The sequence below is a fragment of the Macrobrachium nipponense genome, chromosome 38 (assembly GCF_015104395.2).
Source record: "Macrobrachium nipponense isolate FS-2020 chromosome 38, ASM1510439v2, whole genome shotgun sequence".
NCBI classification, from domain to species: domain Eukaryota; kingdom Metazoa; phylum Arthropoda; class Malacostraca; order Decapoda; family Palaemonidae; genus Macrobrachium; species Macrobrachium nipponense.
The window spans coordinates 26,081,143-26,098,636 of record NC_061098.1 but is presented as its reverse complement, the minus strand read 5'-3'; the positions used below and the strand labels follow the sequence as shown (position 1 = coordinate 26,098,636).

General features: G+C 44.6%; 1 long non-coding RNA gene across 1 annotated transcript in view; it reads left to right on the top strand.

The window, feature by feature from the left end:
* The window catches only part of LOC135209432 (uncharacterized), a 98,474-nt gene that overhangs the window by 58,901 nt on the left and 22,079 nt on the right, over positions 1-17,494 (top strand). Inside the window, exon 2 of the long non-coding RNA XR_010313353.1 lies at positions 10,161-10,267. This is a non-coding gene — a long non-coding RNA (uncharacterized LOC135209432). The remainder of the gene's footprint in view (positions 1-10,160; positions 10,268-17,494) is intronic.

Sequence of the window (17,494 nt, the reverse complement as noted above, 5' to 3'; positions counted from 1 at the left end):
GGAAATTGCAGACCTGAAAGCTTCTCTTCAAAGGAAACAAGAAAAAATGGCGGCTTTGAAGGTAAGCAAAGTGATGGTGATATTTCAAGTGATGTAAGTGTCCCCAGTGTAGTGGAGGGGGCGTCTGGTCGGCTCTGCGACGCTCCCAGGCCTAGACTTCTTCTAAGCTCCCTGGCCCAGAGGAGAAGGAAAGTCGAAAGCCTTACGAGGTTGTGGGAGATTCCCCACCGATCAGGCGTCCCTTTGGCAGGCTCTGTATCGCCTCAGACTGCCAGGGACCGCTATAGAAAGTGTCCTGCGTGAGTGCTTCTCTTCTTCAGGATCTCCCTCACCGAAACGCGGTGGAAGGACACGAATCTTTCTCGCCCATTGAAGAGGAAACTGGAAAGAGCCTGCTTTGGATTTTAGACCCGAGCACTTTTCAGAAGAAGAAGCGCCCTCGGTTATCAAGAGAGCTAGAAAGAGTCGACTCCCTTTGCTGCAAGGGAACCTCAAGGCCGCCTTCCAGATCTCCCTCTCCTCCTTATGAAGAGGAAAGAGAGCCTTTCGACCAAGAAGATCCTGTTAAATCTACAGGAGCAGCTAGCTTCTTTGGTGGGAGCCCTATCCAAAGAGCCTCCTCGTAGAAAGGACAATAAGCTGCCTATCAAAAAGGTCTAGACACCGATCTCCTGCCAGGCCCAACGAACCCTCCAGGGAAGATGTCGCACAGGTGGCCATCTCTGTTGGAACGAAGCACTGGACAGGCGAGAGGAAGAAGAGGAAGAAGCGCCAGCCAGCGCCAGGCAACACCTGAAAGTGATTCGCTGTACAAGAGAGAAGTTTTTGTAAAGGTAATCACTCGTCATTACTCCTTTTAAATATACGTAAAATGTATTATTATTCATCATCATCAATCTCGCTAAAAGATGATATTTTACGCTATTGCGAGGTAATGCGACGCCTCTATAACTAAAAGCGATAGTTTTTGAACATTGGTAAACTCGATCGATATCTTGAATTTTAAACGTGAAAAAAGTTGGATCGCGTAACCAGTCATTTTTTTCGCAACGAGGAATTTTTTTATGAAAAAGGTGTTGAAAAGGGAAAAATAAATGTATGAAAAAGGTGTTGAAAAGGGAAAAATAAATGTAACTTTTCGTACAATTCTGAACGGTTCGTAATGTAACGTTCAAAGCTTTTAAAATTAGAATATGATGATGATGTATTACTATTATTATTCATTGCAATAAAAAAATGATATGTGGTGGTTATAATAATAATAAAATATATATATATAAACTTTTTATTTTTTGAATAATGAAAAAAAAATAATGTAATAATAATAATGATGATAGTGTTTATATATTACTATTATTCATCAACTTGGTAACATAACAATTATGCCCAGTTGTAGAAAACCATCACCGGAAAATCTTAACGTGTCGACGACAAACAATGGTAATAATAATAATAATAATGTTTTAAATCCGGTCGTAGTGGTAATGATAGAAGAAGAAGAAGAAGAGGATGAAGAATCAGATAGCGACGACGACTCCTTTTATGATGAATTGGGAGAAGATGATAGTGACGGATGGAAGAATTAGAAGATGAGGATGATGAAGATGATGATGATGATGAAGAATTGGACAGTGATGAAGAGTCCTGGGATGAAGAAGAATTAGACAGAGGAGAGATTTCCATTGCAACCATTTATCTTTTTTTGACACTTTTAAATGAAAAAAGGTTTGGATCATTTTTATAAAAAAAAAAAAAGGAAAGCCTTACGGAGGTTGTGGAGATTCCCCACCGATCAGGCGTCCCTTTGGCAGGCTCTGTATCGCCTCAGACTGCCAGGGACTGCTATAGAAAGTGTCCTGCGTGAGTGCTTCTCTTCTCAGGATCTCCTCACCGAAACGCGGGTGGAAGGACACGAATCTTTCCTCGCCCATTGAAGAGGAACTGGAAAGAGCCTGCTTTGGATTCTAGCCGAGCGCTTTTCAGAAGAAGCGCCCTCGGTTATCAAGAGAGCTAGAAAAGAGTCGACTCCCTTGCTGCAAGGGAACCTCAAGCGCCTTCCAGATCTCCCTCTCCTCCTTATGAAGAGGAAAGAGAGCCTTTGACCAAGAAGATCCTGTTAAATCTACAGGAGCAGCTAGCTTCTTTGGTGGGAGCCCTATCCAAAGAGCCTCCTCGTAGAAAGGACAATAAGCTGCCTATCAAAAGGTCTAGACACCGATCTCCTGCAGGCGCAACGAACCCTCCAGGGAAGATGTCGCACAGGCGGCCATCTCTGTTTGGGAACGAAGCACTGGACAGGCGAGAGGAAGAAGCGCCAGCAGCAGAAGAGGCATATGGTACGAGACTGGAGAGAACATGGGACTGTCTCTTCCTGCTTTGGCGGAATCTGACTTCTCGATCTAGTAGACTCGTTGAGGAGGCATGCCTTAAACTCGGCTCGAGCGACATGGGGACTTTCTGAATTGGTTCACCTCCTCAAGGGGCTTTTCCACGTCTTGGAAGTGTTTCAGTTTCCTGGATTGGTCCCTTGGGGTTTTGGCCAAAAAGACCATGAAGCAGAAGGCCTAAACCCAGAAGTTTGCTGAGCATCCTGGCATGCATAGATAAAGCGGTCCAGGATGGTTCGGGAGAAGTCACCTCTCTCTTTGGAGCGGGGATTTTAAAAAGAGAGCGGTTTTCAGTTCATTCTTGACTAAAGCCGTCTCTCCCTCGCAGAGAGCCGCTTTACTTTTCGCTCCATTATCAGAGCATTTGTTACATTCTCACTTAGTGAAGGATATTTCTCATTCTCTAACTGAGAAGGCGACTCAGGATCTGCTCATGCAATCTTCGAAGAAGAATAGACCTGTGGTGATTGAAGACAAGAAAGGGGCTCGTACATCGCAACAGCCCTTTCGAGGAGGCCCTCTTTCTAGAGCAACCTCCAAAAGGAAAGCTACGGAAAAACGAGGAAGAGCTTCCTTCCGACCCTTTTAAAAAGGGTAAATGAGATCGAGATCCTCCAAACACCAGTAGGTGCCAGGCTTCAGGAATTTGCGGAAGCCTGGGCACGGATAGGAGCCGACACCTGGTCGCTGTCAGTCATCAAGAAGGGATATTACATCCCCTTCAAAACTTTGGTAGATCCTCACACTGTATGCAGGCGTTGTAGAAAGTATGAATGTTCTTTTTCTAACACCTGTAAGGAGTGCGAGAAACCTGAGTGCAGAAGAATGGAAGAATCTTACTTCTTATATGAAGAAGCTAGAAAGGGATAGGCTGAGAAAGCTTCCAAAGCCGAAGTAGATCTAGGTCTAGCGAACTAGTTTCTAGCTTTCTAGCTTCTCCCCATGTATGCATTAATTAATCCTTCTCCCCCTATTTCTGCCCTTTCACCCATTTTAAATCCTACAGATTCAGCATCGGAAATTGCGGATCTGAAGGCTACCCTTCATAGAATGCAGGTCAAAATGGTGGCATTAGAAGGTAAGAGTGGTGAATTAACAGTGGACAGTGATGTGAGTGTCCCCAGTGTAGTGGAGGGGGCGTCTGATCGGCTCTACAACGCTTCCAGGTCTAGACCTCTTCCAAGCTCCCTGGCCCCAGAGGAAGAAGGAATGTCGAAAGCCGTACGAAGGTTGTAGAGGTTCCCCACCGGTCAGGCGTCCCTTCGGCAGTTTCTGTTACGCCCCAGACTGCCAGGGATCGCTACAGGAAAAGCATCCTTCGTGAGTGTTTTTCGTCGTCAGAGTCGCCTTCACCTAGAAGAGGGTGGAAAGACACGAATCTTTCTCGCCCCTTGAAGAGGAGCTGGAAAGCTACGGCGCTTGACTCAAGTCCAGAACACTTTCCTGAAGAGGCTTCTTCAGTAAAAAAAGAGAACCTTTTTGACTCCAAGTGCTGTAAGGGAATCTCAGACACCTTCCAGATCTCCCCATCCCCTCGTTCCGACATGGACGGGGATGTGACTACTGCTCAGATCCTACAAAAAATGCAGGAACAGATCTCCTCATTGGTTGGAGTTCTTTCCAAGAAACCTCGTAGGAAGGATAACTCCCTTCCTATAAAGAGGTCCGCGGCGCTCTCAGAGGTGCCTCCCTCGAACGAGAGGTTCCTAAGATTGTTCCGTCTTCTCCCAAGCAATGAGCTCCTATAGATGAGTGGTTTTCTTCAGACCCGGAAGAACCATCTTGGCGAGAAGCGCCAGTTAGGACAGAAAAGCCCTTTCCAGGCAAGGAGAATTTTCCGGGAGAGAGGAGAGTAGAGAAGAGTTTTATAATCGTAAGGCTCCTTCAAAATTAACACAAATGTCCAGACACGAAGAAGTAGACGAACTGAAGGACCTTTCCATGGATTTTTCCGAGCAAGAGGCACCTTCCAAAGGTGAGGAGCCTATTAGGCGCTTGGAACTGGTCAGACACACGGAATCTTCTACGATAACAGAACGTGCCAAACACGAGTTTCCTTCCAAGCGTTCGGAACATCACGGACGTTCCGAACTCACCTTACCCGTGGAAGAACTTTCCATAAGATGTCGCGGAATCTTCCAGGCGAGTGGAACATTCCAAACTTTCCAGGCGCGCGGAACCTTCCAGATGCACAAAAGCTTCCAGACATGATTCGCCTTCCAGGCGCTCGGAACTTTCCACTCAAGCGGAATTTTCCAAGCGCTCGGATCCTTCCGAACAAGCGGGAACTTCAAAGCGTGGATCGTCTTTAAGACACTTGGGACTTTCCAAGCGGGAATCTTTTTCCAGGAAGAGTGGAACAGTCCAAACGAGCGGATTTTTCCGCACAAGAGGAACTCTCTAAGCGCGAAGAACTTTCTACAAAGGCGGAATGTTCCAGACATGCGGAACCTTCCAGGCTAGAATCGCCTTCCAAGAGGAGTTCTCCTTGGAAGCGATCTTCCTCTTTGGGACTTTAGAAGGAAAGATCGGTGATATCATGTAAGAGAATAGAAAGGACTTCCAGCTCTCTTACAAAAGAACGTAGAGAGAGTTTTTTCCGCCAGTCCTTCCCCGAATAGAGGCTCTCCTAATTCAGAATATGTGCGACCTACGGAGTGTTTGTCCGTTGCAAGAGATCGTTCTCCTTCAGCTGGGCTCGAGCTAGAGGATATCTCGGAAGACGAAGCCCCAGCTAATGAAGGACTGTCGAATTTATAAGACTTTATCCGCACTTCTGCTCCAGGAATACGGAGAGTCGCTGAGCCCTGCCGCACCCGCCTTTTCCTCGGTCTCTCTATTCGAGCAATAACCCGCCATATAAGTCCTTTGCCTTCTTGAAATGAAACCGGCCATTTCAATAAAGAAGGCTCTCCAATCTCTCGGTTCTTGGATGAATTCCAAGAAAGAATTAGGAAAGACTGTCTTCTGTATGCCTCCCTCCAGACTGACAGGTAGAAGAGGCATTTGGTACGAAACAGGAGAGAATATGGGCCTGTCTCTTCCTGCTTCTGCGGAGTCGGATTTCTCGAGTCTGGTAGACTCTTCTAGGAGACAAGCCTTATCCTCTACACGATCTACTTGAGCATGTCTGATTTGGATCATCTCCCAAGGGACTCTTCCACGTGCTGGAAGTATTTAATTTCTTAGACTGGTCCCTTGGGGTAATTTCAAGAAGTCTCAAGAATCGGAAAGTCTTAGCCCAGAAGTGCTTCATAGCATTCTGGCCTGTATTGATAAGGTGGTCCAGGATGGTTCTGGAGAAGTATCTTCCCTCTTTGGAGCAGGGATACTAAAAAAGAGAGCGGTTTTTGGTTCTTTTCTGACCAAGGCTGTTTCTCCTTCTCAGAGAACTGCCTTGCTGTTCGCTCCTTTATCAGAACATCTGTTCCCTTCTCAGTTAGTGAAGGAAATATCCCACTCACTTACTGAGAAGGCGACACAAGACCTTCTTGTCCAATCGGCAAAGAAGAACAGAACGGTTACGACGGCTGCTAAGAAAGTCTCACATCCGTTTCAACAGCCCTTTCGTGGAGGTCCCAAGACACGACCCCCCTTCAAAAGGAAGACTTCCGACAAGCGAGGAAGATCAGCCTTCTGTCCCTTTAAGAAGGGAAAATAGCATGCAGAACCTCCAAACACAAGTGGGCACCAGGCTCCTGGAATACTCGGAAGCCTGGGCAAGAGAGGAGCCGACCCTTGGTCGATGTCGGTTCTGAGGAAGGGATATCGCATCCCCTTCAGGGACAGACCTCCCCTGACTTCTTAACTCCTCGGGAACTTTCAGCTCGTTACAAAGACCCTGTGCTGAGAAACACGCCTCCTTCAGATGGTAGAGGAATGTGGAACAAGGGAGCCATCGAGCCGGTGCTAGATCCACTCTCCGGGATTTTACAACCGCCTTTTTCTAGTCCCGAAGGCTTCCGGAGGGTGGTGGAGACCGGTTTTGGATGTAAGTGCTCTGAACCGATTTGTAGAAAAGGGAGAAGTTCCGTATGGAGACTTCTGCATCGGTGATGTCAGCCCTACGTCCAGGAGATTGGATGGTCTCCCTGGACTTACAAGATGCCTACTTCCATGTTCCCATTCATCCCTCGTCAAAGAAGTACCTTCGTTTCGTAATGATGGGGAAGATTTTTTCAGTTCAGGGCCCTTGTGTTTTGGCCCTATCCACAGCTCCTCAGGTCTTTACGAACCTAATGAAGAATGTATCGAAGTGGCTTCATTTAAAGGGAATAAAATCTCCCTTTACTTAGAACGACTGGCTAATCAGGGCCAAGATCGGAAACACCGTGTGTGAGACCCTAAAAACGACCTTAGACATGATTCGATCTCTAGGATTACTCGTGAACCTCGAGAAGTCTCAGATGATCCCCAGCCAGAACCTGGTTTATCTGGGGATTCAGATGGATTCTCAGGGTTTTCGAGTTTTTCCTTCGCAGGAAAGACTCATACGAGGCTTTATGAAAGTCTCAAACTTCTTAGGGAGAGAACAAAGTTCACGCAGGGAATGGTTGAGCCTTCTAGGAACTCTTTCCTCGCTGGAATAGTTCTTCCCCCCCCCTAGGGAGACTTCATATTCGCCCCCTGTAATTCTTCTTAAAGAAAGTATGGAACTGGAAGTACAGGACAACTTTCGGACTCGTTCCAGATACCTCTCTAGGTAATCACTTGAGATGGTGGTTACCCCTCTCAAAAAGAACGAGGGAGTGTCCTTATCCGTGCCGAACCCAAACCAAGTGTTGTATTCAGACGCTTCGGAAACGGGATGGGGTGCGACGCTAGGAACAAGAGAAGTGTCAGGCACCTGGACGAACGAGCAGATGTCATGGCACATCAACTGCAAAGAATTGATAGCCATACACCTTGCCTCAAGTACTTCGAATCAATAGTCAGAGACGGGGGGGGTGGTCCAGGTCAACTCGGACAACGCCACCGCTCTGGCATACATTCGAAAGCAAGGCGGGACTCATTCGTTCTCCCTCTTCGAACTGGCGAGGGATCTCTTAGTTTGGGCAAAGGAGAGAAACATCATCCTCCTCACGAGATTTGTCCAAGGAGAGAGGAAACGTGAGAGCAGACAAACTGAGCAGGAGGAACCAGGTCCTTCCCACAGAGTGGACCCTCCACTCAGAGGTCTGTCGACGTCTTTGGGCTCTATGGGGGTGGAGACCTCACATAGACCTGTTTGCCATGTTCCTCTCCAAAAGGATAGACATCATCTGCTCTTCAGTAGAAGATCAGAGAGCATTCGCTGTCGACGCCCTTCTACTAGATTGGTCGGGCCTCGATGCATACGCCTTTCCCCCATTCAAATTCTGGGCGAAGTAATCAGAAAATTCGTGGCCTCAAAGGGGATGCAGATGACTAATAGCCCCATATTGGCCAGCTCAAGATTGGTTCACAGAGGTACTGGAAGATGGACAGTGGACTTCCCCAGATCTCTTCCAAACAGAGCAGATCTGCTCAGACCAACCCCACTTCGAGAGGTATCATCAAAACCTCCCCGCTCTCGCTCTGACTGCCTTTCGACTATCGAAAGACTCGTCAGAGCGAGAGGCTTTTCTCAAAAAGCTGCAAAGGCTATCGCTAGAGCCCGTAGACCTTCGACTATACGAGTCTATCAATCGAAGTGGGAAGTCTTTAGGAGATATTGTAAATCGAAGAAGCTGTCCTCCTCCAATACCTCTGTGAACAACATTGCAGATTTTCCTTCTGTTCTTAAGGGAGGATCGCATCTTTCCTATCCACTATAAAAGGGTGCAGGAGTATGCTTTCACCTGTTTTCAGGAACAGAGGCCTAGAAATAGCTGATATAAGGATCTTCATGATCTGATCCGGTCTTTCGAGACTTCAAAAATCAATACTCCTAGAACCCCGAGCTGGAATCTGGACGTAGTCCTAAAATTTCTAACCTCGAAGCGGTTCGAACCTCCACACCTTGCCTCCTTCAGAGACATTACGAGAAAATGTTTATTCCTGTTGTCTCTCGCTACAGCCAAAAGAACGAGCGAGATACACGCTCTTGATTCTAGGGTTGGTTTTAAAGGAGAGGCTGCCATTTGTTCGTTCCAGACTTTATTTCTGGCGAAAAAATGAAAATCCTTCAAAGCCCTGGCCCAGGAGCTTTGAAGTGAAGGGCCTGTCGAACCTAGTAGGCAAAGAAATTGAGAGGTCCCTCTGCCCGGTCAGAGCCCTTAAATTTTACCTGAGTAAAAAGAAGCAGCTGGGAGGTTGTCAACAGGGTCTATGGTGTTCTGTAAAGGATCCTAAAAGACCCATGTCTAAGAACGCCTTAGCCTTCTTTGTAAGAAGTGTAATTAACTGAGGCTCACAATGATTGCCCAGATGACTCCTTCAAACTTCTTAGAGTTAAGGCTCATGAAGTTCGAGCGGTTGCTATGTCTCTAGCCTTTCAAAGGAATATGTCGCTGAAGAATATTCTCGAAGCGACATATTGGAGATGCAATTTCAGTTTTTGCATCTCATTACCTGAAGGATGTCAGGGTAACTTATGAGAAGTGCTTCTCTCTTGGTCCGTTTGTGTCAGCGGATACGGTGCTGGGACTTGGAGCAAAGACTGATCCTTAATTATTGTGTTTGTACGTAAACCCTATAGTTAGAGATGTTCTTGGTTTTCGACTGTCAAAGGCACTAGGCGTCGCACAGGCGACCGTTGCTTTTTGTCAGAAGGAACTGAGGAATATCCGACAAATAAGGGTGTACAAAAAATTTTTTGGTACTTGTGTGTGTGCGTATATGGTGGTGTTGAGTTTTTGGGTTGTTGTCAGGAGTTGGGGTATACTCCTTACAATCTTTAGAACTAACACAGGTGTTAGGATCAGGTGGTCGGGATGTATGTTTTTTGCTCCTTGTATATGCTTTTTAAAGCAGGTGTATTGTCATATTAGTGGATTAGCACCCATTGACAAAGGCCTTTAGGCTCTGCCGAGTAATTGTGGATAAGACCCCATTGGCAGACCCACAAGATCTCTTAGCCATAATCTACTATCTCGCTGAGGCTCTTGAAGCGAAGCAGACTCCTGGGCAGTAGCCACGAAGTCTTCCGCTTAATCAGGTAGGAAGCAAGGTTTATTTGTACCTATAACATATGTTGTTTACCTGTCTATTTTCAGTATTTAGCTGTCTCTTACCCACCACGAGGGTGCCAATCAGCTAAGTATATATCTGACAGGTAAGTTGAATGTATAAAAATGATATTGTTATGATACAATAAAGTTTTATACATACTTACCTGACAGATATATACGATTAATGGCCCACCCAGCCTCCCTGCAGGAGACAGGTGGTAGAGAGAAAGAATCTGATAGAAAACGGGAATGATTCCTATTCCTGCCACCCAGCGGCAGGACGGTAGATCACCTGCCCACCTCTAAGAACCACCCCTCTTGTAATCGTAGGTTGGAAAAAAGACTAAATATGTCACGGGGTTCAAGTGTGGTCACTGACCGACCAGCTTCCACCTCATCTACACCTTAGATGTCAGATGCCACAGATTTCTTGCATATACAATTTTTTTTTTTTTATTGCTTTTAACTGGTTTCCAGGTGCACCAGAAGGTTTATCCTATTGTTTAAGATTTATTAAATATTTGTCATTTTGATATTACATACAGCATTATTATATATTGTTAAAATACCACCAGTGATACCTGTAGTATTTTCCTCTTGAATATCCATTGTTAATTATTGTTTATTATAAATTTTATTTCAGGAGGGTATTGCTCTTGTGCTGGATGTTAGTCCTCATGTCCGAGCAGGTGTTGATGAAACTTCTTTTCCCTCTCCAAGAAATGTATAATAAATATCTTGCAGCGTAAGGTAAGCAAGCAGCTAGGAGGCTGTGATCAGTGTTGTATAATTAAATAATCTAAAGACAACCCATATGATATACATACCCATATTTAGAAGGTCCATAATACAGTATACTATCTTGAAACTGTTTTTTGTACATATACTGTGTTTTGTAACTGGTAACCTTGCATAAGCATGTTTTGTAAGATTGTACTTACGCCAGTTTACATTCAAAATTCTAAGCAAATATACAGTGGAACCTCAGTTTTCATACATAATCCATTCCAGAACCTCCAACGATATCCAAAATGTATGAAAACTGAATCAATAATTCATATAAGTAATACAGGCGGCCCGCGGTTAACGGCGCAATCACTCAACGGCGAATCGTTTTACGGCGGTGTCGTCAAAAATATTCATTAAAAAAAATAAGGCATTTTAAAGGTATCTTTACGGCACAAATTTCAGTTAACAGCGCCGCTAGCGCCGTTGTCTAACGAGTTCATACATTTGGTAGAAATGCCGTTCAGACCATAAAAGGTTATGCAAATTATATTAACAAATTTTATGGAGAGTTTATTACGTAGGTATTGGGTGGTAAAATATAATGCCTCTGACGCTGTTCTATGCCCAAAATATCGAGTACATAAGTGCAAATTTAGCTATGGATGTGTCGATTCATAAATGGTTTATGCTTTTGTTTAAATGTATGAAAATGTATTACGTGAAAGGCATTTTTATTTCTGTACAGAAATATGATACAAAGGCAGTTTTTGAAACTGCCCTTCACGTTATCAGATACGATATTTTTTTCATGTTCTTCTTGTAAGCCGCCGCCTGCCGCTCTTCCGAAAATATCGATTTAAAGAAAAGTGCAAATTAGCGATCGATGTGTCGATTTTATAAATGTTTATGCTTTTATGTTTAAAATATGTATGAAAATGTATTACGAATAGGTATTTTTTATTTCTGTGCAGAAAATATGATAAAAAGGCAGCTTTTGAAAAAACTCCTTCTTCAAGTTATCGACTACATGTTTTTTTTGTTTTTTTTCAAGTTCGTTCTTGTATGCCGCCGTCTGCCGCTCTTCCGAAAATATCAAGTTAAAAAGAGTGCAAATTCAGCGATCGATGTGTCGATTTTTCAAATGATTATGCTTTTATGTTAAAATGTGTATGAAAATATATTACGTAAGGTATTTTTCATTTTTGTACAGATTATAAGATACAAATTAAGGCAGCCTTTGTAACTACGCTCCACGTTGTCAGGTGATGGTTTTTCATGTTCGTTCTAGTCCGCCAGTTCCAAAAAATGCATTGTGTTATTTTATTAATTATGCATCTTTTCCATAAATCCTTTAAAAAGTTATACATTATTTCACTGTATCCAAGGAGTATTATATGTATTCTCATATTATTGTATTTTAAAATACTACGGCAAACGTAAGCCCGTATTCCGCGGATGCGGCTAATGTTGTGGTTTGAAATCAGCTGCTGAATACGAGTTTGTTTCACCATAACGCAATTCTGAGCGAATGCTCTTGTGCTTCTAGTTAGCGTAAACGAATATCTATATACTTGACTTATATGAGACAAAGTTATTTTTCCTTATACAGCGTGTTTTTAGGTGGAAATATTTATTGAATATGTCTCATTGTGAATGTGAACTACTATTTTTTTCGTTAACAGATTACGTTGGCGGCATGTTTATTGCGTAAAAATTACGTGATTCCGTTCGCGAATAATCCTTTATATCATCGTAATACAAACTTTACGTTTTTATTTATCTTATATTGGCGTGAAACCAACAGTAAAAATGGTGTTCTTTGAAGCACAGTAGTTTTGATTAAAATGATTTATCCCATTTATCTACAGTTGTGTGTGATGGCAGACGTTTACTGCAGTTTTGTCCTTGTTGCCGATGTACGATAATAGTCCATTAGCAGCTTGAACAGTTTTCTCAGCTTCAGTTATAACTAGGTTTAAATTTAATAGTATATTTCCCGATTGATCTATACTCTATATTGATCTCTGATCTATAGCGAATAATGTTATTACAATAAGATATCTCAGTTCTATTCTATACATAACGCCATTTATAACAAATACGGCAATGTTTGTACTGTAGTCGATGATCGAAAACAAGCCAAACAGATGTTATCCAGTTTGGTTGTACTTAGAAAAAAAAAGTTTCTTGTTCGGTTGTTGTTCATGGCTGTACACGTTCACGCAACGGAGTATAACGTTGTTCATGGCTGTACGTTCACGCAACGAGTATAACGTTAAACCATACTTTCATCATTCTCTTTTGCTGTTATTGAACTTATGTAACTAGAAGATGGATAAAGTTAGGCCATTGTAATTTGATCTCTCATTAAATTGGACTATCGTAAGACTAATGATCGTAACCTGAACACTACAGCTACCTGTACACTGTATAAACTTTATTATATCTTTACATACTCTAGACACCCACATGTACTTGTACCGTAAATTCCATAGTACTATACTGCATAAAATATAATTTTACTTATTGCGCCGTTGTGGGATTACGGCGCCTTTGACTGGTCTAGAGTTTTGAAAGAAGGTGTGCGGCGGCCGTAGGCTTTAAAATCGCTTGGTGTCGTGGCCAGGAACGGAACCCCTGCCGCTATCCGAGGGCCGCCTGTAATGTAAGTAGTATTAATACGTTCCAGACCCCAAAATATATTTTTTAAAAATACATTTTTGTACATGAACTTTCCTGACAGATATATACTTAGCTTACGTCTCTGACGTCCCGACAGAATTCAAAACTCGCGGCACACGTTGACAGGTAGGTCAGGTGATCTACCTTACCCGCCGCTGGGTGGCGGTGTATGAACCAGTCCCGTTTTCTAGTCAGATTTTCTCTGTCACTGGAACCGACTACACCTGTTGTAGGTTCCTCCCGAATAGTTTAATTCGCTTTCTCGCTGCCTTGGATTGTTTTGGACTGACTTTTGGTGAAGTACCTGATCTTTTTGGCTTGGCATACGCTGTTTTGGACTGTTATTGATTTCTCTTTGGATTTTTCTCAAAATGTCTGATTTGGAAGTTAAAAATCTGCTGTATTTAGAGTGTGTTTTCTGTGAGTGCTTGTAATGTGAGGCTACCGAAAGCTGCGGTAGATCCTCACACTGTATGTATGAAATGTAGAGGGAATGATTGTTCTTTTGTTAACCCGTGTAGGATGGAGGGGTTGAACGAAGAGGAATGGAAGTCTCTTCTTCCTACTTGAGGAAGTTTGAGAAAGATAGGGTTCGGAAGGCTTCGTCCAGAAGCTCTAGCAGGTCTGCGTTTTTTAGCACCTGCTCCCTGCGTCGAACCCGAAGATACGTCTTCGGAGGTGGCCGCTATGAGAGCCACGATTCGTAGCATAAGCTTAAGATCCGCTCCTTGGAAGGTAAGAGTGACAGTGCTAGTGATTTGTGCATTGACCCCAGTACAGTGGAGGGGCCGCCTGACCAGCTCCATAATGCTTCCAGGCCTTAGACCTCTTCCAAACTCCCAGTCCCAGTGGAGGAGGAAAGTCGACAGCCGCAGGAAGGTTAGGGAGAACCCCCACTGGTCAGGCGTCCCTTTGGCAGGACCTGATGTACGTTCCCAGGCTGCCTCAGATCGTGCCAAGAAGGAAGTACTATGCCAGTGCTTCTCTTCGTCGCCTTCGTCTTCTCTGAAGCGTGGATGGATCTCCTCGGAGGCATCGCGCCCTTTGAAGAGAGCCTGGAAGGCACCCTGCCCCCTTCCCTCCAGCCCGGAATTCTTTTCGGAAGAGCCTTCTTTGGATGTTAAGAGGCCCAGGAAATATCAAGATGACTCTTCTCCTCGTTTGCCTCTCTCTCCATCCTTTCCCGGAAGAGGAACCTTAGAAGTCTCCCGCTCAGATTCTAAGCGGGTCTGCAAGCGCAGATTTCGGCTCTGGCTGACTCCTTGGCACGCCCAAAGCCAGTTGAGCCCCAACCTTACGCTCTTGTCAGACGCATCGGACAAAGGGTGGGGAGCTACTCTGGGGAGAATGGAAGTGTTGGGACTTTGGTAGATTCATCAGAGAACGCTGGCACATAAATCTGAAAGAGTTGAAGGCGGTTCATTTGGCTCTAATGCACTTCAGACAGAGGTAATAGGGAAAGTAGTGCTGGTTCAAGCAGACAACACCACGGCTCTCTCTTACATCAAAAAACAGGGGGGGACACCCTCGTTCTCTCTGCGCGAGGCAGCGAGAGACCTACTCATTTGGGCGAAAGAGAACAAGGTTGTCTTGAGCACAAGATTTTTTTATTCAAGGCTCGAAGAATGTAAAGGCAGACATTCTCAGCAGGAGAGGACAAGTCCTCTCCACAGAGTGGACTCTACATCCTCAAATATGCAAGAAGCTTTGGGGGATTTGGGGATGTCCTCAGTTGGATCTCTTCGCCACGAACAAGACAGCTCGTCTACCACTGTATTGCTCCCCAGTTCCAGACTAGGAAGCGTTTACAGTGGATGCCATGCTTCTGGACTGGTCAAATCTGGATATTATGCCTTTCCTCCGCTTTCAAAATGCTAAGACTAGTTCTGACAAAGTTCAGAGGTCATCAGAACGTCAGGATGACTCTGATAGCCCCTTTTGGCCGGCCTGGGAATGGTTTCTGGACCTACTACAGCTGTTGACGGACTTTCCGAGAGAGTTACCGTTAAGGAAGGATCTACTCAGACACCCCACTTTCTGAGTTCCATCACAACTTGTCTGCTCTTCGACTAGTCGCATTCAGACTGTCAAGCATCTCCTCAGAAAGAGAGGATTTTCAAAGAGGGCTTTCAAGGGCTATTGCTAGACCTGAAGAGAATCCTCTGATCAAGTGTACCAAGCTAAGTGGGTCCAATTCAGAGCTTGGTGAAAAGAAGAAGGAATTTTGTCTTCTAAGACCTCTATAGCTCAGTTAGCTAACTTCCTTCTTTTTCTTCGTGAGAATAAAAAGCTTTTCTACCCAGACGATTAGGGGTTATAGAGCTATGTTGTCTTCTGTGTTCAGACATCGAGGATTAGACATCTCTAATAATCAAGACCTATCAGACCTGATTCGTTCCTTTGATACGACCAAGACAAAGGAGTCAAGACAGTAGCTTGGAACCTGGATGTAGTTCTCAAATGGCTGATGTCTGATAGATTCGAACCGATCTCCTCTAGTTCTTTTAGAGATCTGACTAGAAAGACACTTTTTCCTTGTGCTTTAGCATCAGCTAGAAGAATCAGTGAGCAGCATGCTATTGATAAGAGAGTTGGATTTGCTAAGGGCAATGCCATTTGCTCATCAATGCTAGGGTTTTTTTGGCTAAGAATGAAAATCCCTCACGTCCTTGGCCTCGTTCTTTCTCTATAAAGAACATTTCGGAGTTAGTGGGTCCTAATGAGCTGAATGTCTTCTCTGTCCAGTGAGAGCACTTAGACATTATGTGCAAAGGACCAAGTATAAGAGGTAAGAGTGATAACCTGTGGTGTTTAAGTGAAAGATCCTTCTCGTCCTCTTTCTAAAAATGCGCTCTCCCTCTTTTTAAGGAATTTGATTTCTGAAGGCACACGGACAATGTCAGGACTCAGATATCAAGTGTTTTAGAGTCAAAGCTCATGAAATTAGAGCAGTGTCTACGTCTATGGCGTTTAGATGTAATCTGTCTTTGAAAGACATTATTAAATCTACATTTTCATACAATCAACTTACCTGTCCAGATATATACATAGCTAAGACTCCGTCGTCCCCGACAGAAATTCAAATTTCGCGCCACTCGCTACAGGTAGGTCAGGTGATCTACTGGCCTGCCCTGGGTGGCAGGACTAGGAACCATTCCCTTTTTCTATCATATTTTTTCTGTCGCCGGTGGCATCAACATCGTTTGCTGCTACCTCCTGACTGGAATTTGCTTTTCTAAGACAATTGATCATCTGTTTTTTGGACTTTTTGGTGACGTACCTGATCGTTGTTTGGCATTCGCTACTGTGGACTGGATTTGGACTTGCTTTTTGATTTTCTTCAAGAATGTCTGATTCAAGTGGTTGTGTGAGAGTGTGTGTGAATGTAGGCTGCAAGGTGAGGATACCGAAGGCTTCGGTTGATCCTCACACTGTATGCCGCAAATGTAGAGGTTTTTGACTGTTCTATTTCTAACACCTGTCATGAATGTGAGAGGTTGAATGTTGAGGAATGGAAGACTCTAACTTCTTACTTGAAGAAGTTAGAGAGGGATAGAGTCAGAAGGGCTGCATCTAAGGGTGCGGGTAGTACAAGGCCTATTGAGCCTTTTAATGATTCTTCTTTAAACTATGCATTTGATTCTAATTCTGTATCAGGGCCCGCACTGCTTTACATTCAGATTCAGCCTCGGAAATTGCTGATCTGAAAGCTACACTTCATAGGATGAAATCCAAAATGGCTGCCATGAAAGGTAAGGATTGTGAAAGTGATTATTTTAGTGAAGTGAGTGTCCCCATGGCCTAGACCTCTTTCAAGCTCCCAAGCCCAGAGGAGAAGAAAAGTCGAAAGCCGTACGGAGGTTGTGGAGAATTCCCCCCGGTCAGGCGTCCCTTCAGCAGGCGCTGTGTTAGACAGACTGTTCAGGATCGCTATAGGAAAAGCGTCCTCAGAGAGTGCTTCTCTTCGTCCTCCTCCCTCTCTCCTAAACGAGGGTGGAAGGATTCGGACCTTTCCAGGCCCCTGAAAAGGCACTGGAAAGAAACCTATATTGGATTTCAAGCCCCACCCGAACGGTTTTCGAAGAAGCGCCCTCCCTCGATCAAGAAAGCTAAGAGGGTTTTGACGTCCCCTGGCTTGGACAAAACTCCTTCGAGGTCTCCTCTGCGAACCCGTTGAAGAGCGCCGGAGAAGCTTCAAAGAGGATTATTTTGGCTGTACAAGAACAGTTTATCCGCATGGTAGGAGTCCTTTCGAACAGGATCCTCCTCGTAGGAAAGACGTGAGGCTTCCTGTCTAGAAGTCTCGTCTTCCTTCTCCCGCCAGGAGTGAGGCTCCTGTGGGACGTGAGGCTTCGTGAGATCTCTTCTGATAGAGACTCATACAACGAATATGGAGCGCCAGACAAGCGCGAGGCGCCAGTCAGCGCGAGTTTTTCTTCCAGACGAGAGCCTCTTATAGGATTGAAGCGCCAGATAAGCGTCAAAACCTCCCCGCTCGAGGCGCCAGACAAGCGTCATCCTTACAAGGATATAGCACCAGAAAGGCGCGAGGCGCCAGCCAGGCGC